Raw genomic sequence first — 23,174 nt, forward strand, 5'->3', positions numbered from 1 at the left:
AAACATTCTTGAGGGTAGACAGGTTGAAAGGAAAGAAAAAGAATACAATATACAGGGAGAAAATAGGATGAAAGGAAATATATATTAATCAGATTTATGAAAAAATTACATCAGAGAACTGAATCAAATGAATAGGTATAAGAGAATTTCCTCAATTGATAAATGGTCAAATGATATCAAAAAGTAGGTTTCAGTTAAAGCAATAAAAATATCCATAGTCGTATGAAAAATCCTGAAAATCACTATTGATTAGAGAAATACAAAGTAATACAATTCAGAAGATACCACCCCACATCTATTAGATTGACTAATAAGATAGAAAAGGGAAATGACAAATGTTTGAGGGGATGTGGGGAAAATTGATATACTAATGAATGCACTGTTGGTGAAGCTGTATATTGACTCACCATTATTATCAATTGAAGAATTGCTGAACAAGTTAGTACATGATTGTTATGGATTATTATTGTATTAAAATAAATGACTAGCAGGATGCTTTCAGAAAGAAAAAAATGGAAAACTTACATGAACTGATGTAAAGTATCATGACCTGGAGAAGATTATAAACAAAAACAAGAAAATTGCATGAAGATTGACTATAAATAACTTAAATATTTTCAGCAGTACTATGATCCAAGACAATCCTGAAGCATTTAATTTGTGCTATTCATCTCAAGAGAAAGGACTGGAGGAGTCTAAATGCAGATTGAAGCATATTTTTTTTCTTTACTTGGTTTTGTCTTTTGTCTTTTTTGTCTGTATTTTCTTTCACAGCTGACTTCCATGAAAATATGTTTTTTTTCATGATTACACTGTTAAATCCTTTGTCAAATTGTTTCCTTCTCAATGAGGAGGGAGAGGGAAGGGAGACAAAGAATTTGGAACTCAAAAAATATGTAAAATTTTGCTTTTATGTAATTGAGGTATCAGGGCAGGAACTCCCTCAACTGAAACAAATTACAATCCATTTGGCTTAATATGTGATATATATACATACATATATATATATATATATATATATATATATATATATATATACATATTTCTGTTCACATACTAATTTGCTCAACCATTACCCAAAAGATGAACACTCCAGTAAATTATGTATTTTAAAAATACTACAGAGAGAATACAGATAAGTTTTGGCAAACTTAATGCAGATTTAAATGGATGAATGCTAGGAAGATAAAAAGAAGAAATGAAACCTTTAATTGTGAAATCTGCATACACAAGTAATCATTGCATAATTATATATCAGTTATTTAATGGATGTAGTGCATAGTGGACTGAGTTGACCTTGGACTCAGGAAGATGTGGAATTAAGTCCTACTTCTGAGAAATACTAGTTGTTTGACAGGAGCCTAGTCATTTTAGCTCTTAGTACCCAGGCACCACTCAAAGAACATAAATTGCAGAACAAGTATATATCTGCCAGTTTCCTTTTTGGAAATTTCCTATTCTCATTAAACCAACAATTCAAATCAAAAGCAAAACAAAACAAATTAAGTAAAAATAAAAACAAACAATGACAGATTATAATTCATAAATTACTTAAATATTTTCAATGACAAAATGATAAAATACAGGTAGGGCCTCACTTGCTCTTCCACATTTCCCATCATACAACTTTAAAATAATGCAATAAAACAAATTAGAGCACAAAAAACAAATAAGGGTGGAATGAAAGAATTTTATCCCAATATAACTTAGAAGGTCATTAGACATTGTTGTTCTCACTGGGATGAGAGAGGAGCACAGTCCAGCATAAACCTCAGTCTGGCAAGTCAATTGGGGGACAAAGAATCCTGAGCAGTAGCATTTAAGCCCTCTTTCATCAGATGACAAAGGGGTGAGGCTCCACATCATATGTAGATCACAGAGACTCTTTACTGGCATAGGTTGCAGGACTTGATTGCATTCCCCAGACAGTTTTGGATTACAGTCCCAGAACAAGGAGAAGCACTAGCAAGAATGAGAAATCTGTCAAAGGTTCAGAATAGGAAAGAATGCTTTTTATGCTCACACACTAAAGCATAGACCAGGGGACAAGTAATAACACTTCTTCTTAAATTATGCACCCTTGAAAGAATGGAAAACAAAGAGACATTTAGAACTGGCTCTGAAAAATGGAAACATGGAAAAACAGCTTGAGACAAAGTCCCCTAGAAGCAAGGAACAGAGGTCAAGTTTAATATAAAGTTTATAAAAGTTTTTTTTGAAAAAAAAAGCTGAGAAAATTAGCAAAGCAAGAATCACATCATTGAGCAAAACTCAGTCTATTTCTTCAGGAAGAAAAATGGATATTTAATGAAAGATATGGCTTTCAGAAATTCTTGATAAAAAAGACCAGAACTGAATAGAAAAGATCGACTTTCAAATACAATATTCAAGAGAAACGTAGGAAGATGAACAGGAAAGGAAAAATCAGAAGGAATTAAATATGGTTAAGCTGTTTATATCCCTCCATGGAAAGATGACATTTGTAATTTATAAGAGATTTGTCATAAGACAAGCACTGAGCTGAGGTCTCCTGGTTTCCACTCAGAAATAATATGAAAGAAACCTTTTAACCTAAGTTCTGTCAACAAATCCCAGAAAGAGAAGCTAAGAGAACACCACCTACCAAAAATGTCAATCTCTGGGGTCATGGGTAAACTGGGGCAGAGAGCAGAGCGGGGGGAGGCAGGATGAAAACCCAAGTAACCTAAGATCAGCCGCAGAGGCTTTGACCATGGGAGCCAGAGTCCAAGGCCATGGAGTTTTTGGCTATGGGAACAGAGGACTGGGTTGCCCCAGCACAGAGGGTTGCAGAGCGCTGCATGACATAGATCTACTCAGCTGGGGGTGAGCTCTATACTTTCAGCAGAGTCCTCTTCCAAGAATAAACATAGTAACAGCCCCTCCACCCCACCCCCACCCCCTTGACTCAGGTATGGGCAGCTGAGCTCCCTCAGCTGAAAGGAAGATTTGAATTCCAGCCCTAGGGGACAGCCCGCATTGTTCAAGGAAAATTCAGACGATGCTGAAGCCCCTTAACCCTTCCAGGCCTAGGGAGAGGGCCATAAATCAAGACCAGACACTCCAGAGAAAGCAACCAGCATGCCCTACTGGCCAACCCACTGGTTGTGGGTAAAGCCTCTAGCACCCCCTACTCTGGCCAGCACACTTGAAGTTAATAAACCAAGTGAGCAAAGCCTCAAGGGACTTCAAAACCAAACATGTGTGAGCCAGCCCCTCCACCAACATCAGATGCTAGGAAAATGAAGAAATGCCAGCAGAAAAGGGAGATCCATAGAAACTTACTAGAAGGTAAAGATCCTGACTCAGAGAGGTCTAGAACTTCTGAGGAGATTATGAATTGATCTCCAACCCAGAAAGACTTCCTAGAAGAAATCAAGAAGGAGTTTAAAAATCAATTAGAAACATTAGAAAAATAAACTCAAGAGAAAATTAACACATTGCAAGAGAAAATTAACATCTTGCAACAAGAAAATAAATCATTGGAAAATACAATTGGACAAATACAAAAAGAAAATAATTCTCTCAAATTCTCAATTGGGCAAATGCAAAAAGAAAATAATTCTTTCATAGCTACATTCAGGAAAATGGAAACCTTCAAATATAGAACTGACCAATTGGAAAAGGAGTTGCAAAAGGTAAATGAATAAAATTCTTTAAAAAAGAATGAAATCTGTGGAAGCTAATGAATTCATGAGACAATAAGAATCTCTTAAACAAAACCAAAAAAATAAAAAATAGAAGAAAATGTAAAATACCTCATCAGCAAAACTACTGACCTTGACAATAGAATGAGGAGAGATAATATAAGCAATAAATGCTGGATTTAATAATACAGGATCGGGCGGCTAAGTAACACAGTGGATAAAGCACCAGCCCTGGAGTCAGGAGTATCTGGGTTCAAATCTGGTCTCAGACACTTAAAGATTACCTAGCTGTGTGGCCTTGGGCAAGCAACTTAAACCCATTTGCCTTGCAAAAAAACCTAAAAACAAATAATACAGGATTTACTGATGGAAACCTGCCATCATACCATGGGGCAAAATAGTTATTGAAAGAATGCATCAATCCCCTCTGGAAAGAGATTCCAAAATGAAAATGTCAAGGAATAATGTGGTCAAATTACAGAACTATCAGATAAAAGAGAAAATCCTGCACGCAGCCAGAAAAGAAAAATTTAGAAACCGAGGAGCCACAGTAAGGATTAGAAATAACCTGGTTGCATCAACATTAAGGGATGGAAGGACCTGGAATAGAATATTCCAAAGAAAAAGAGAGCTTGGAAGGCAGTCAAGAATCTACCATCCAGAAAAACTGAGCCTTATCTTCCAAGGGGGAAAGATGGATATTTATCGACATAGGAGATTTCCATCTCTTCCTGATGAAAAGACCAGAGCTAATTAGAAAATTTGGACATCAAACACGAGACTCGGGAGATGCATGAAAAGGTTAAAAAAAGGTACAGAAAAAAAAATACTTGCTATTCAATAAGATGAAACTGACTATTTCCCCAACTTGGAGAAAGATTCTCATAGCTCTCAAGGATTGTAACACTATTAAAGAGAATATACTTAGCCAGGAGTGATGAACACTCATAACTTATCTGTGACTCTGATAGAATGATTGAAAAATATCTCCTTAAAAAGGGGGGCCAGTAAAGAGATGGGAGGATGGAGGAGATCAAACGGGGTGAACCACATTACATGGAGATGTACAAAGGACCTATTGCAATGGCCTAAAGTTAATACATGCACATTCAGTTAACCTGAGAAACTTATCTTACCTTTCAACTATTAAAAAGGGGTAAGGGGGAGGAGGGAGGAAAAGAGGAACTAACAGAAGGAAAAAAAAGGGAAAGGGAAATAAGAAAGAAAGGGGGAACGGCTAGGTGGCATAGTGGATGAAGCACCAGCCTTGGAGTCACGAGTACCTGGGTTCAAATCTGGTCTCAGACACTTAATAATTACCTAGCTGTGTGGCCTTGGGCAAGCCACTTAACCCCATTTGCCTTGCAAAAACCTAAAATAAAAGGGGGGGAGGGGGGTTGATACAAATGGGCAAATATCCTGAAGGAGGTGGTATTCAGAAACAAAATAATAGGGAATATGGTTAAAGTAAAAAAAGGGGGGAAAATATAAACAGAGGGAAGATAACATGGAGAGCAATAGTTAATAATTATAACTTTGGCAAGGCAACGGGGTTAAGTGGCTTGCCCAAGGTCATGCAGCTAGGTAATTATTAAGTGTCTGAGGCTCTGAGGCCAGAATTGAACTCAGATGCTCCTGACTCCAGGGCTGGTGCTCTATCCACTGTGCTACCTAGCTGCCCCAATAATTATAACTTTGAATGTGAATGGGATGAACTCTCCCATAAAGCATCAGCAAATAATAGACTGGATTAAAAACCAGAATCCTACAATATTCTATGTACAAGAAACTCATTTGAAGCAGAGAGATACCTACAAAATAAAGGTAAAAGGTTGGAGCAGAATAAATTATGCTTAGCTGAAGTGAAAAAGAGAAAGAACAAACAAAAGAACCCAATCAAATATCGAATTAGAAATTCTAAAACTTAAAGAAATAAATTAATGAAATAAAAAGCAAGAAAACTATTGAATTAATACATAAAACCAAGATTTGGTTTTATTGGAAAAAACCAATAAAATTTATAAAAACTCTGGTTAATTTGATTTAAAAAAAAGAAAGTAGAAAACCAAATCAACAGTATCATAAATGAAAACAGTGAACTCACCACCAATGAAGCAGAAAATTAAAGTAATAATGCAGAAATATTTTGTCCAACTGTATGCTAATAAATTTGATAATTTAATTGAAATGGATGAAGATTGACAATAATATAAGTTGCCCAGGTAAAATGAAGAGGAAATTAAATATTTAAATAATCCTATCTCAGAAAAAAGAAATTTAACAAGCCATTATTGAACTTCCTAAGAACAAATCTCCAGGGTCAGACTGATTCACAAGTGAATTCTATCAAACATTTAAGGATCAATTGCTTCCAATTTTATGTAAACTCTTCAGCAAAATAGGTGAGGACAGAACTCAGCCTACCTCTTTCTATGACACCAATATAGTTCTGATAACTAAACCAGAAAGAGTCAAAACAGAGAAAGAAAATTATAGACCTATCTCCCTTATGAATATAGATGCAAAAATCTTAAATGAAATCTTAGCAAAGTGTTTACAGCATGTAATCACTAGGTTAATACACTTTGACAAAGTAGGATTTATCCCAGGAATGCAAAGTTGGTTCAATATTAGGCAAACTGTTAGTTTAAGTAACTGAACCTGAACAAACCTATCAGAAATTATATGATTATATCAATAGATGCTGAAAAGTCTTCAGAAATCAAACCAAACCCTTTAACACAAGAATACCACTAAACAGGTCGATATCTCAAAGAAATTAAAGAAAAATAAAGAAAAGGACCTATTTTGCTGACAAAAAATTTGGAAACTTAGGGGAAAACTGTTATTTGGAAAATGGTTGAACAAAGTTGTGCCATATACCTGAGTTATTATACAACTGTGGAATAAGAAATTACTAACAGGTTCATTTCAGAAAAACTGTGAAAACTTACATGAATTGATGTAAAGTGAAATGATAAAAACCCCCATGTAACTGCAATATTGTCCAATGATTAACTGCGAATATTCTCAGCAAAACCATGATCTATGAGATCAAAGCATGTCTTGTTTTATTTCTTTTTGTTTTTCTTTAGTAATTTTTTCTATTTTCTTTCACAATATAAGCAATATGCAATATGTCTTGTATGACTACACACATATATATATATCCTATATCCTATATCAAATTTCTTTTCTACTTATGGAGGAAGTAGAAAATGGAAGAAGAGAATTTGGAATTTAAAATTTTTTAAATGAACATTAAAATTGTTTTTTACATGCAGTTGAAAAAATGATTAAGAAAAATATTGATGATATATTGCATTAAAAGTATCTCCATGGGACAACTAGGTAGTGTAGTGCATAAAGCATTGGCCCTGGAGTCAGGAGTTCAAATCCAGCTGCAGACACTTAATAATTACCTGGCTGTGTGACCTTCCTCACTTAACTCCATTGCAAAAAAGAAAGCTATCTTCATTTCACAGAAGAAATAAGTGAAGCTCAAAGAACTTGGCCAACTAATGCTATTATATGCTACCTATTCAAATCAGATTAATGCATTTTCTAGGAGGTCAGAAATAGAGGATTATGGGAAAATATGGAACTCAAAAATTTACAAAAGGATGAATGTTAAAAACTGTGTTTGCATATAATTGTAAAATAAATACCTAAATAAGGTGAAGAAACCTATACTCATAGAAACTGAGAATAGATGATATTGATATTGATAATACAAAAAACACCTCTTTTCATAGCTTTTATCATGATCTCTATATGTATGTAGCACATTGAAATGAGTGTATCTTTAATCAAGTTCATGTTCAGATATGACATGAGTTCTTACATGAATAAATTGGAGAAAGAGGAAATCAATAAATTAAACATGTAACTAAAAAAAAGGTAGAGAAAGGACAAATAAAAAACCCAATTAAATATAGAATTAGAAAACTTCTTGAGTTCTCTTTACAACTTCTACTGTATTGAGTCAAAAAAAATCTATGTCTGTACTGGACTAAACGCAATTGAAATAACCAATGTATAATACAGATTCTTCCATGCTGGAATGTCAGAGGACTTTCATGAGCTTACAGATCTCAAAAGGTCTCTAAGATTTCAATCACTTCACCTAAGAATAGCATGAATACAGTTTAGAAGAACTAAGGGCCACTTTTCATAGTTATATGACCACTGAGATACTTGTGAATAATTTTACTATATACCATTAATAGCCATGGAGATCCCATAAGAGAAAATGAGACAATAGAGGAGGTGGCAAACCCTGAGAACAGTCCTTTTTTTTTTCTTCTGATGGATGTTTATTTATCAAATCCTCACCTTAAGAGTCTTTGACTAGCTTTTTAAAATAAGAGCAGATGAGGAGATGAAGAAGAAGCTAAGAAATTTCACATAAGAGTCAAGAAATACCTTTTTCAATAGAGTGGAAAGGGGGAGAGCAAGAGGGAATGAGTGAGCCTTCAATCTCATCAGAAATGGTTCAGAGAGGAAATAACATACATACTTAATGGGGTGAGGAAATCTTTCTTACCCTACAGAAAAATGAGAAGAAAGGAACTGGATAAGGAAGAATGTGGGGAGGGAAGGGGGAAATAGGTGATAGAAGAGAGGGAAGATCGAGGGACAAGGTACTCAGATACAACACACTTCTGGACAGGGCCAGAATGAAAGGAGAGAGAGAGAGAATAGAATAAATGAGAGTGGGGAGGAATAGAGTAGAGGTACAGCTAGTAATAGCAATTGTGGGAAAAATATTGAATCAACTTTTCAGGTAGCCTAATGATAAAGAAAGCAAATCACCCCAAGACAGAGCCATTGGAATCTGAACACAGACTGAAGTACATTTTTTCTTCTATCTCTATTATAGAGGTTTCTCATCTTCTTGGGGGAAGGGAGAGGGGTTTACATTTACTCTTATGTTTACTTTTATAATACATTCAATTATTTACATTAATAGCATGTAAACAATGTAGAGACTATCAGACAGCCTTCTGTGGTAGGGGGAGGGAAGGGAAGGGAGGGTGGGGAAAAATTGTAAAATTCAAAACTTTACATAAATGATAGGTAGATACTACTATTGTATATAATTGTTAATAAAATAAATATATAAAATGTAATGTATAATAGGATAAATATATATGTAAATATAAATAAGATAAAATGTTAATAAAATTGAAAAAATAAAATTGATCATTTTGTTCTTAAAGTGAAATTTAACAAAATCACCATTTTTCCTTCATCAGTTAAAATATCAAACCATGCAATAATCCTGTCACAAATATTTTCTGTTATCCTAATTTTATTTTTTTAAGTTTTTTTTAGGTTTTTGCAAGGCAAATGGGGTTAAGTGGCTTGCCCAAGGCCACACAGCTAAGGTAATAATTAAGTGTCTGAGACTGGATTTGAACCCAGGTATTCCTGACTCCAAGGCCAGGTGCTCTATCCACTACACCACCTAGCTGCCCTGTTATTCTAATTTTGCAGGAGAAAAAAAATTGAGTTGAAGAGAAGTCAAGTAATTTCCTGTAATCACACAACTAAAATATATTAGAAACTGAATTTGAAATGTATTTAACTGTCTCCATTTCCAATTCTTTTTACCATTAATTCAGGGATCTTCCCTGTTTTACCTGTTTGTTTTTTTTAGTGGAAATGTATCATTTACTTCATAATGGGATATAAGAACTTTAGATGATCCTGATTATTCAAGAAATATCTACTCTCCATTTATTTTCTGAAGAGACTTCAAGCTAACCTTGAAAGGCAGTATTGAATAATCTCACTCAAGCATTTAAGTTGTATTCCTGATAGCATATATTTACAGTGAGATAACCTGTTTAGAATCAGATGAAGATACTTTGGATCCAGAATTCATGAACAAGAAAAAAAGTCTGAACAAGTCCACATTTACTAGTAGCCTTCAGTGTGCTGGGTACTATACGAAGCACTGAACAAATGGATATTATAGGACTGAAAGCAAAAAGAAAACTGGGATTAGCCCCTATCTTCCTTTTATAGATGAAGAAATTAAGAGAATAAGTGCCCAATTTCATGCAGTTATTCAGTGTTCAAGATATTTTTTCCTGATGTATTGAAAAATGACATTTAAAGCTATTTATTGCCATTGAGCTTTAAGAATTCAAAACAAAATTAAAGGTACAAATTTGGGTACAAAATAGAATTCAGTCTATTAACTCTACAGGGCCTATGACCAAAATGCAAATAATTTGCTTCCGATGAATATTTATATTCAATAAATATCATAGAAGCAATATACACACATATTCAGCTCTAGCATTTGTGTCAAAGGATCAAAAACATTGATGAGGAAGTCATTAAAATAATGGAATGCCAAAATTGCTTTGGTTTTTACCATATTGCTCCCTTACAACCCAACTAAAAAATATGTATCCAAGGATTGCTCTTCTCTTTTATCTTACTGTGTTAAGGTAGTTTTTTCAAGAGCAGAAATTGAAGATAAATGCTTTGAAATCTGATTCTCACTCTAAGAGATTAGATAGGAAAAAGTGAAATGTGTATTTTTATTGCAAAATACTTTGCTTTTCAAAATTTTCTTTTGATTTGTTCAAGAACATAGAAATTTTCCAGATAGTCCTATTATACCTATATTCTCTAAGGTTAAAGAATTAGCTTTATCCTGAAAAAGTTTGCACAGAAAATAAAACATTGCTTAATAGTTTGACCTCCAATGACATTATTTTAGCTGTTAATATTAGAAAATGAGCAATTATATTCTGTAATGTTTTCCTATATTAGGTACATATCAAACAGAATAATATTTCATAGATGAAACTTATTTATACCTAGGTAATAGTTAACTGTTCCTCTGTTTCTCATTTAGACTTCAAAATTAATTTTCAACTGACAAATTAGAATGATATCAGCATTTAAAAATGAATCAAACTTTATTACTTAACATACCACTAGAACTTTTGGGAGATCCTATATATAAAATGTCTGTCTGCACAAACAGACACACACATATACATATATAGATATAGATATAGATATAGATATATATACACATATATACTTGTATATACACATACATGCACACACACACACACACATATATATTTCTTCATATGGACAAAGAAGTGAAATTATTCAGGAGCACAACAATATAAAGGACTGAACAGTTTCTGGGAAACTATTTTCCAACTTTTTCATGAAAAAAAGACTAGATGTGTCTAGAATGCAATGTTAGTTATTTCTCAAAATATATACTTTATATACATATTTTATGTTCATTTTGCTCTTTTGCTCAATTGAACGTAGGGTACTTGTTAGTAGAAATTATTTTCTTTGTACCTTTATCCCAAGAACCTAAAAGTATACTTCATACATATCAAACATTTACACTAAATATCTGCTGATTGATTGATTACTTAATCAGTATTCCTCTAGTGGTTAATGTATGCCTACAAGTTAAAGAATGTCATATTCTGGGGAGATTGAAATTAACTATTACAAGGACATAGAGAAGGACATAGTGGGCAAGAAGTGACTATAAGACTTTAAAAGGAGAATTATGCAGAAGAAGAGGTATGTTATCAGAAAAATATTTAATTATAAAAAGGATTACAGAAAGAATGAAATGATCCAGCATTGACATTACTCTTCTATATTCATCTAATGTGGAGAAAAGACAAAGATAACAGCCTGTCAGGAAAATAAGCTATGATAATTACATGTGAATATGTGGACAATTATGGCAAAGATTGGGCAGACATGGGTGGACTGTGATCTGCATTGTTATAGAAAATACTCACATTCATGAGATCACAAAGCCTTCAACCATCAAGCATATATTAAGTACATACTATGTGACAAACTCTAAATAAGGCACTTGAGACACATTTACAAAAAATAAAATAATCTCTATAGTAAAGAAGATACATGGAGTACTGGAGTTTTTTCATTATTTTGAATGTTTTTCTTTTTTATTAATGGAACACTCATTTATTTTAAGGATATCCGTAAAGAAGAAATCTCCCCATCAATGATACACCAAAATCAACAAATAAATTATGGACAATCTGCTCATTTACCTTAAGTCCAATTATTATTTATTGCCTTCTATATCACAGCATTATGTCAATACTTTTTTGTGTTTATTGGATTGCAAAAAATCTAGAAACAGAATATAGTGGAGTCATAGTACTGATAAATATCATTTGCCTCTTTCAAATGTTGTGTATTCAAATCAATGTGATTTTTTCTGGGAAACAAAATCAGAAAATATTTAAGTGTCTAGAAAACATTTTAATATCTCATAGTAAACATGGGTCAGAAATAAAAGAACCACCATTATTCCCCAAGAATATCATCATCTACTAGAAAATGAAGGTCTGAAGCAAAGAAAGGTGAAGCATGAGTAAATGACAGAATAACTCCCCAATGGAATATTTGACTTTTTTTCTTACTTTATTGAGTAAATACATTTAAATAGTGCCTGGAGTTTGTTTGAAAAAGAATGAAAATCCTAAAAATGGGTTATTGCAATAATAGAAAATAGTAAAACTCTGTGCCTTCTTTGAAATATTTATTGCAACAATGGTATTCAGAGATTCAACCTATTCAATATTCCAAGATATCTTTGATCTTAATGAGATGTATATTCTTGTAAATGATGAATATTACAATCCATTTACCCATGCACATGCAGTTTAATATATATTCACTTTCCACAAATTTAACGCAAAATATCTCTTCACATAACATCCTGGGGATCTTTCTTGAGATCTCTTGACAAGAAGTGGATATCATGAGTCAACATTATCAGTACAACTGTTATCCCTATATCATATTTTTGATGTTTCAAATGAGCTTACATTTCAATGGCATTTGATGATTAAAATTAAGTATGTTATTTCTTCTTATATTTATGATAATTTTGAGATATAGGTGGTATCATTCTTTTGTGGCCATTTTACCAGAGTCACAGAATGAGCCTGACTTGTTCAAGTTTTCAGAATGAAAAAAGTGGCTAAGAGAGAAATTTACCAAAAGCATTCTGTCTCCATATCCAGTGCTTGCTGTACTATGCAGTATTTTTGTTACAAATTGAGAGAAAATGAGGAAAAAATCCATTGTATTTTTAATATACTGTTGAATTTATTTATTATACTGGGGATTCAAGTCTCCCAGTAGTCATGCCAAAGTGAATAGCTTATGTATATACTCTTCTAATGGAAATAATAGAGAACATTATTTGTTAAGACTTTGTTTCCTACCCAGTACCTTTCTTGCACTTCACCATCTCCTCAAACTCATCATTCTTCAAATTGAAATTAATTTGGAAATTCATTCCTCCTCAGTAGCTACTGCCTCTGGGGCCTCTACTTTCCTCTGATCAGAGAAGATAGAAGATAGGAAGTGTTTGGCATATAGCAAGAACTTAAAATGTTTATTTTTTGATTTTTTTTTGGTTTTTGTAAGACAATGGACTTAAATGACTTGCCCAGGGTCACACAGCTAAGTAATTAAGTTTCTGATATCAGATTTGACCTCAGGTCCTCTTGATTCCAAGGCTGGTGTTCTATCTATTGTGCCACCTAGCTGCTCCAAAAATGTTTATTGATAGATGTATTGATTAGACAAGAGAGAACTTCTCCCAGATTCTCTCCCATTTAATGATGGGACTCATGGAATTCTACTCATCTTTTCCCATTAAGCTTCTTTCTTGAACATCATCAACATCAGAAATTTAACATTTTGCAAGATGAAATCAATTTGAGGTATTATGCCTTTCTCTTCCTTTCTGCTTTTTTTAATGGTATCTCCCCATTAGACTGTAAGCTCATTGAGGGTAGAGATTATCTTACTTAGTTTCTTTGTATTTCCAGTGATTAGATGAAATAAAGTAGGCTCTTAATATTTTTTTTAAATCCGAAAGACCAACCTTTAATCTATTTCAATTCTTTTCAACCATAATTAGGTTGAGTCTTCTAAATGCTAAGTACTGTACTATTTTTTTTTTTTTTGCCAGCAAGCGGGGAGGAGGGGATGACACAAATAAAACAATTCTTACCCTCAAAGAGGGTGGTGGGAGAGGTGGTACTGATGCCTAACTTGTATTTTGAAGGAAGCCAAAGATTTAAAGAAACAAAAATGTTGCAAGACCACATGTTGTATATAGTAAATGGCCTTTTAAAAACCCATGTGCAAGACATGGAATATTTTCTATGGAAACTAAGTAAGAGGTCACTCTGACTGGAAGGGACAGAACAATATCCCATCTTTAGGAGGGAAAGGTTGGAAGAAGAGGAAGATAATAATCATTTATACAACACCTTTTATGTAAAAGGCATCACATTTAATACTTTAACAAATATCTCCAACAATGTAAGTAGGTGTTATGAATAACTTCATTTCACAGTTGAGGAAACTGAGGCAAATAGAAATCATATGATTTCTCAGGGACATACAGCTAATAATTTTCTGAGTATGCTGTATCTGCTTAATGCTCTTGCTTTCCTATCAAAATTGTTTTATTTTTCTTGAACTCTAGAAATTCTTATGAATTCCCTGATTACTTTTCTCTACCTCAATATTCTTCTGAACTGTAGCTTCTGAATACTCTCTTGCTCTTTGACAGCATAGGTGATGCTAAATCACTGATTAATTTTTATCTGTGGCATATTATTCCTATATCCAGACTATCTTATAAATATGATTTTTATATCATGACTTGTTGTTCTTGTTCAAAAAAAACCTGATTAATTGCATGGCTTCCAAGATCCAGCAAGGGCTCAGTATGACAATAATTTCCTCTGTTCAAAGGTTTATATAATGAAGTCCAACTCTTTACAAATTTGATAAGACCTGGTTTTTATGTTAGTAATAAGACAGTTTGGGTGTAATTCATTTCAAATCATTTTCCCAGAAAAAAACTTACATATAGTCAAAATCTGGTGAAACATAATATATCAAATTAATTTTTGTTTCTTGATACCAGTATTTCAAAAGCATCCTAATACTTATGCCAATTCAAGCATTTGGAAGCTCTGTAAATGCAAATCATCATTTAATTCAATAGAAATCAGTTCAATTCATATAGAAAGATCAGGTACAAGAATGAACAGCATAAATTCTTGAATATTATTCAAAGTAGAAAGCTAAATTATTTAGGACCTTTGAGAAATCAAATTAGGTTCATGATCTATGGCCTTTGAATCGTAAATGATTAAAGAAAGGTGAATGGCAATTTCATAAAGAACATTTGCCACTGGGGGAAAAAATCTTTTGCCAAATAAAAGACTCTATTATCTTTATACATTTTAGGATTGGTATTGAATAATGCTTAACTTGCAGCCAGGAAAACTTCATTTTAAATCATCCCTCTACTAAAACTTATTCTCTGTGAATATGGGCAAGTCAAAGTTTCTCTGAAATACTGGGGTCCATAGGTTCCTCAAATTGGTAGTTATGAGAGTTGACAATTCTAGATCCTTTCCCTAAGTAACACCGGGACATTTATTAGTCCAAGTTGAGTCCCTAGTCCCCTTTCCCAAAAAACTATAACTGCATTAACCTCTATTTTGTAGTTCAAAGCACTAAATAGCATATTTACCATCTTTTCATATGTCTTTTGTCCATATCTATACTTTCCTTTTGAGTGGCTGAGCAGTGTCAGTGCCTGTATCTTCTTGTCAATGGGTTCATGCAGAGCCATTGCTTCAAGATTATCTCCAGATGGAAACTGCATTAGAATTTACTGTAGTTGGTATGAGGAGTCAACACAAATAGGGGTGCTTTTGGGCTTCCATATGAAAACAACGATCATAGGAATGGGTAGGAGGATGTTTCTGATGCTTTCAGACTTTCTAATTATGATCCACTGCAGAAATAAGAAATAATGATGACTAGAAAAAATTAAGACAAATTTAAAACTAACAAATAAAATTTTAGAGTTCCATGTTTCACTTAGGTCATTTTAAAATTTTTTTGACAAACTAATGAATTAAAAACTAGAATACTTCAAAGAACTTTGATCAAGGGAGAATGTCCAAACTCCCTCAATCAATCTAAACTGGTATCTTCTAGTTACTAGAAGGGTATTTTTGAATTGTGGAAGAAAAAGAAAAATCAACTGTTTGGTAGTTAACATTTATAATTTTATTACTTTTGCTTCTATGTGTAAAGTATTGTATATAGTTCAGTCATATATGTCTATATCACAATTCCTAGACAGTACCCAACATGTTTATTCTTCCTCCATTAGAATAATGGTTCCATGACTATCTTGCTTGTTTTTATAGGTGTCCTCAACTTCAAGCACTGAGTCTAACATAGAGCAAGCAATAAATACTTTTAGCCATATTTTGGATGAGAAAAATGACATTCAGAAAATTTAAATATTTCCAAGGTCACAAAGTTAACAGAGGGCATGATAGAATACAGATTTTCTGATTCTATCTCCAGTTCTCTATCCATTTCACATACTGTTTTAGCCAATATTTAAATGAAAGTACGAACTTTCAGGAAATAGTAGTATAATTTAAATATAATTTGGGTTAGAGGATTTCTAGATTGCTATTTCTCCCAAGAATTATTGAATTCTATGGTACCTTTAGTTGTGTAATCATAGAAGTTTAAAACTGGACAGAAGGGCAACTAGGTGGCACAGTGGATAGAGCACCAACCCTGGAGTCAGGAGTACCTGAGTTCAAAGTTGGCCTCAGACACTTAATAATTACCTAGCTATGTGACATCAGGCAAGCCACTTAACCCCATTGACTTTCAGAGACTAAAAAAAATAAAGAATAGAAATTTAGGCGTCCCTCAGTTCAGGTTCTTGCCCAGGAAATACTCTATGACAATCATTACAAGAGATCATTCATAATTATTATTAAATAATAATATTAAATTATTTTTTCATGAAAAATCATTCAGAATTCAAAAAATCAAGATTTTATTATTTTGTTCAGAATGTAATTGCTATTGTACAATAATAATAATAGTATTGTCTTAAGAATGTTATCCTTAAGTATTAATATTGAATAATAAATGTCAATGTTAGTGTGAAATGCAATAAAGTGGTATGGTGCCTAGAATGCCTTAATTGGACTAAAGAACTCCATTTGAATTCTGCTTCATACATTTCTTTATTAACTGTATGACTTTGACAAGTCACTTTAATTCTCCAAACCTTAGTTTCCTCATCTAAAAAAATTCACAGGGATGTTGTAAATGCCAAAATAAATGAAATAATATATGCAAAATAATTTAGAAATATTAAATTCCTATGTGAATTTTACTTTTATATAGATAGTTAGGTGATGCAAAAAACAAAAGGTTCTCTCAAAACCAAGAGGAACCCAAATAAAATCCTGCATTAGATCCTTACTAATTATGTCTCACATCCTCAGATTTCTTATCTAAAAATAACATTGTAATAATAACACCTATTTTGAGGATCGGATGAGATATCATATTTACAAAGAAAAAATAATAAAAATTATCATTTTAGGACATTTTAGGACTGGCAAAGTACTTTCTATATGTTATCTTAGTTGACAAACCCTTCTAAGCTTACCTAGGGTATTCATCAGATAAGATATAATCCATTGGCAAGATTTCATTGGCAAGTTTTATTGAATTTGTTTGAAAATATAAAGAATTGTGTTCCCCATATTCCCTGAGATCAAAGGGTCACTTCCAAAATATGCAACATTTCATCAAAATACGACTTTTTAAAATATAGGCTTCCAAGAAAACTCAAAATACATCTTGATGGAAAGAGTCCAAAGAAAACAAAGGAATTCAAAATACAAGGGAGAAGGATGGTATCCAAAGTATGTGAGTTAATTAGCTCTGGACAGTTTTGTTTTGTTTTGTTATTGTCTTTCAAAATCATAATTTAATTTAGTATTTATTATAAAAGAATATCAAATGATGTCCACAAATGATAGCCATATTCATATCTTACTTATTTTTCTCTTTAACTCAAGCAATTCTAGTATGCACATGCATATTGCTGTCAGAAGTGAATTTATTATATTTAATTTTTTTCTAATGTCATTTCTTTCTAGTCAATATTAATCTCTTCTTTAAACCTAAAAATGTCAACCTTGCCTATGATAGAGTTTATGTAACATTTTTAATTCTAAATTTTGTAATTTTTTTAGAATTTTGCAAATTTTTTCTCAGGCATTGATTTTGACCTTTGGGGAAAAAAATGAGCTTTCAGAGATAAGACATATATGTCCATAGTTCCTAAATACACTTTTTCTAGAAATGAAAATTATCTCACTTTGATTTTTACGTTATTATTTGCCATAAGTTTTTCCTTGATGCTAAATGGAAACATATACACTAGCAAGCCCCACAATAATTATTTTGTTACTCTCCCTTATTTTGACATTCTCTAGTCATAAAAAGAACAGGCAAGTTAAAGTAAAGAAATTAAAACTGTTAATTAAAATTTATATATATATATATATATATATATATACATACATATATTTATGTACACATACACACACATTCACACACACACACACGTTTTAGGAATGATTTTTATAGACCTATGGTGCCCTTCCTGTGAAAAAGTCTTCCTTTAACCACAATCTGCAATTCTTCTGTAATTTAGAGTGTTAGAGAGTTCCTTGTGTACTGAAAAGTTGAAGGATTTTTTTTTTTGAAATTGCATAGCTAATATGTCAAAAGCATCAGTTGAACCCGAATTTTCCTCCAAGGTTAACATCTATAACCACATTGCCTCTCAGAAAAGATAATGAAACTTTAAACTGAAATCCTAGCTGAAGAAAATGTAATGAATTTATCAATATATAATTCTTCACTCTCAAATTTTGTCCCACTACTCCAAAGTTACTTGATGTACTCATAGGATATAAGCACAGTTGATTAAAAAATATTATGTTATACCACTCTGATATGCCTTTATAATCATTTGGTTATAATTATAATATTTGTTCTCTCTTATCTAATGTCAAAAGGAAGCAATGTTATTGAAGAAGTAAAATTTAAGTAGTACCCTTACAGAACTATTGCCTAGAGTCAGTTAGCAGTCTTTTAACATTTTAAAGACTAGTTGATATAACCAGAAGTCAAGAAAGAATTCAGCCCCTTTCTAATTTACCATGGCATCGAAGATAGAACAAGTTGTTCCAAATAGGAAAAGCTCTCCATGCAGCAATTGAAGATCAACTTGAGAAAAGTCTGAGGAAAGCTTGAAAGATCACAGGGATATGAAAAGAACATGAGTCATGGCTAGAAGCTGATTCTGGGTGCCTATCCACTGCTCAAATAAAAGAAAATAATGGTTAGCTATTGATTCAAGAAAGAGTCCATACTGCACTAGCAATGAAGGTCTTGATTGCATTGTAAACAAGAATTGACCTTTCAAAAGGATTGAAAGAGGAGAGAAAGGATGCTGAGACCTTATAGTACCTGAGGGGTGAGCTGCCTTGTTTTCCTCCCCTATAGCATCACACTATAAATGTGTGCCTACTCTTCCTATGGGTACTGAAGTTGTGACCCTGGGTGATTAGAAAGATGATGGTACTAGGGAAGACATTACAGAAATTATTGGATTAGTGTGATAGGAAAAATCTATCAAAGGAGAGTTCTGATATGTAAGATTATAAAAAAAAAAAACATCTTTATAGCAATTTGCCAAAGTCTATTCACTGAAGTGATGCAAATATTTGTATTTAAATATTTTTAAGTTGCTAAGGAAACTTTGGTCAAGTCTATATGTGACTGATACTGACCTTTTCAGAATAGGAAAAGAGATTGGTGGTTAATTAGACTTGTCACTTCTTGGTGGCTCCAGTTGAGAATAATATATCAACCACCTGGGCTTCAATCTACAAATCTTAGTCACATGTAGATATCTGCTAAAGGAGTTAGAGGACAAACAGCATGAGGTGTCATAGACAAAAGCTAGATCAGCATAAAGCCCTGAAGCATGGGAAATGGATCCAAATTCCCCAAAGCTTTTCAGCCACTAAAAGAGAGATTGTAGGAGACTATGGAACTAGGTACTCAGAAACACACCACACAGAAGAGCAAAAATATGTCCTAAGGAATTTTAGTAGTTTGTATTTTATTTCATTTTCCTATATTTATATCAACCATGGTATATCCTTCAATGTGAGTAGCTACAGAATGAAATAAAATGAATGCTCTTGTCAATAAAAATAACTATTATTTCCATTGAAATAATCGATAATATGGGGCAGCTAGGTGGTGCAGTGGATAGAACACAGGCCCTGAAGTCAGGAGTAACTGAGTTCAAAACCAGCCTCAGACCCTTAATAATTACCTAGCTGTGTGGCCCTGAGCAAGCCACTTAACCTAAAAAAAGGAAATAATCAGTAATAATGAGCCCTCACTAAAATACCTTGAGATCTATAAGTTGAGAACATGATAATAGAGTGAGAAGAAGGAAGATGACATTCAAAATTTTACATGAGATCTTAATTTCCTATTTCACTGGACCTTAATTTCATCTTTTGAAAAATGATTAATTTCAATTTGATGACCTCTAAGATCTTCAGTTATGTCAATCATTCCAATACTTCATTGCATATGCCTGAAACTAGGTATAAAAGTTAAATAAATCCCACTAAGTGGTGCCTTCATAATCAGTGTTTCTAGATCTAGAAGGGAAATTATATGGAGTAAGTTGAAATTTGATCACAAGAATTGGATTTTTTTAAGTCTTCAGTGAAAGTAGAGCTCAGAAATAGGCAACTCAGGGCCTGATTTTTTTGTCTAATTCAAGATGGTCTCAAAAAAGACTTTAAAAAGTAATTAAGGTAGGTAGAAGAAAAATTAGATGGGAAATGAGAATGATGCAAAAAAAATCACGAAAACCAAATCAGCAGCTTGGTGAAATACAAAAAAATACTGAAGAAAACAATATATTAAAAACGAGTTTAGGCCAAATGGAAAAGGAAACACGAAAGGCAAAGGAGGAGAAGACTGTCTTATAAAGCAGAATTAGTCAGTTGGAAAAGGAGATAAAAAAGGTCTCTGAAGAAAATACCTCCTTCAAATACAAAATGGAACTAAAGGAAGTTGACGACTTTGTGAGAAATCAGGAAGAAATAAAACTGTTCCAAAAAAAGTAAAAAATTAGAAGAAAATGTGAAATATAGGAAAATCAGTCAACCTTGAAAACAGATCCAGAAATAAATAATTTTAAAATTATTGGGCTACCTAATAGTAATGACCAGGAAAAGAGCCTCGAGTACATTTTTCAAAACATAATGCAATATAGCAAAAGTGCACTGAGATGCTAGAAGCAGAGGGTAATATAGAAATTGAGGGAATTCTCCAGTCACCTCCTGAAAAAGATCCCAATAGAAAAACTTCCAGGAATATTATAGCCAAATTCCAAAACTCCCAAGTCCAAGACAAAATACTAAAAGCTGCCAGAAACAAGCAATTCAACTCCCATGGCTCTATAAGTCAGCATTACACAGGATCTGGCAACATCTACATTAAGGGCTCACAGGGATTGGAATATGAACATTCCAGAAAGAAAAAGATCTTTGTTTACAACCAAGAATCAACTACCCAGCAAAACTAAACATCCTCTTTTAGGGAAAAAAGATGGACTTTCAATGAAACAGGGGTCTTCCTTTTTTTAAAAAAATTTTTCTGAACAAGTGATTTTTTTTATTCATTATAAAATATTCTTGTTTAAGAGTAACTATAACACCCCTCAAAAAATATAGAACATCATGAGTAATAAAGAAAAGGAATGAGAAAAAAAAATCAGCTCTGTCTCAGGTGGATCACATTCTTTATGACAAGTCCATCACAAAAGTTTACTTCCATATTTTTCCACTGTCGCTATTGCTGATTGTAATTCCCTCCATTCATACCTCTCCACTACCATATATTATATTTTGTCCCTCCTTTCTCTCTGTCCCTCTTCTAAAATGTGCCATAGGGTAGCTGAGTGGTGCATCAGACTGATCACTAGCCCTAGGGTCAAGAGGCCCTGAGCCCACATGTCACCCCTGAGACCCAGCAAACATCTGGCCACATGATGCCGGACTGGTCACCCAATCCCAGCCCTTTGCAAGAAGTTAAAAAGAAAATGTGTTATATCTTACTATTCTCTACTATGATCTACCATCTCCTCTATCACCCACATTACCCCTTCCCACTTTCCCCCTTGTCTCCTTTTTATTCTAGATGCCTATACCCTATTGTGTATGTTGTTTCTACTCTGAGCCATTTCTGATGAGAGTGAAGTTTCCCTCACTCCCCTTCAACTTCTCCTCTTCCACATCATTGCAATAGCTCATTGCAATATATATATATATATATATATATATATATATATATATATATATATGTTTTTGTGAAATACCTTAGCCTATTCCACTTCTCTTTTCTCTTACTCCAAGTACATTTCTCTTTAGTTATTGACTCCATTTTTACAATGTATTATATCTTCAAATTCAGTTCTCTCATCTATAAAAGTTCCTTCTGTCTGCTCTGTTAAATGAGAAGGTTCATATGTGTATTATCAGTATCATTTTTCTAGGCAGGAATACATGTAGTTCATCATCATTAAGTCCCTCATATTTTGCCCTTCTCCTCCACACTCTATGCTTCACCTGAGTCCTGTATTTGAAGGTCAAACTTTCTGTTCAGCTCTGGTCATTTCAACAGGAACATTTGAAATTCCCTTGGTTCATTGAAAGTCCATCTTTTCCCTTGGAAGAGAATGTTCAGTTTTGATGGGTAGTTGATTCTCGCTTTCATTCTAAGATCTTTTGCTTTCTGGAATATTATATTCCAAGCCCTATGAGGCCTTAATGTAGTTACTGCTAAGTCCTGCATGATCCTGACTGCAGTTCCATGATGTTTGAATTGTGTCCTTCTGGCTACTTGTAATATTTTCTCTTTGACTTTGGAGTTCTGGAAATTGACTATAATATTCCTGGGGGATGGTTTTTTTGGTTGTTTCCAGGGAAGATCCATGGATTCTCTCAATTTCTATATTGCCCTCTGCCTCTAGGATATCAGGGCAATTTACCTGTAGGGATTCATTAAAAATGATGTCAAGGCTCTTTCTCTGATTATGACTTTCAGGAATCCCAATAATTTTTAAGGTATCTTTCCTGAATCCATTTTGCAGATCAATTATTTTTTCAATGTTTCACATTTTCTTCTAATTTTTCATTGTTTTAGTGTTGAAGTATTGTGTCTTGACATCTCATAAACTCATTGGCTTCCATTTCTACATCTCATTTGTTTTCCTCAGAGAACTTTATCTCCTTTACAATCTGGCCACTTCTGTTTTTTAAAGCATTCTTATCCTCAATAACTTTTTGAATTGTTTTATCCATTGACCTATTCTGGCTTTTAACATGTTATTTTATTCAGCATTTTTTGTATGTCCTTGACTAAGCTGACTTCTTTTTCCTGTTTTCCCTGCATTTCTCTAATTTCTTTTTCCCAATTTTTCTTCTATCTCCC

This window comes from Macrotis lagotis, chromosome 3 (genome assembly GCF_037893015.1).
Source record: "Macrotis lagotis isolate mMagLag1 chromosome 3, bilby.v1.9.chrom.fasta, whole genome shotgun sequence".
Taxonomy (NCBI): domain Eukaryota; kingdom Metazoa; phylum Chordata; class Mammalia; order Peramelemorphia; family Peramelidae; genus Macrotis; species Macrotis lagotis.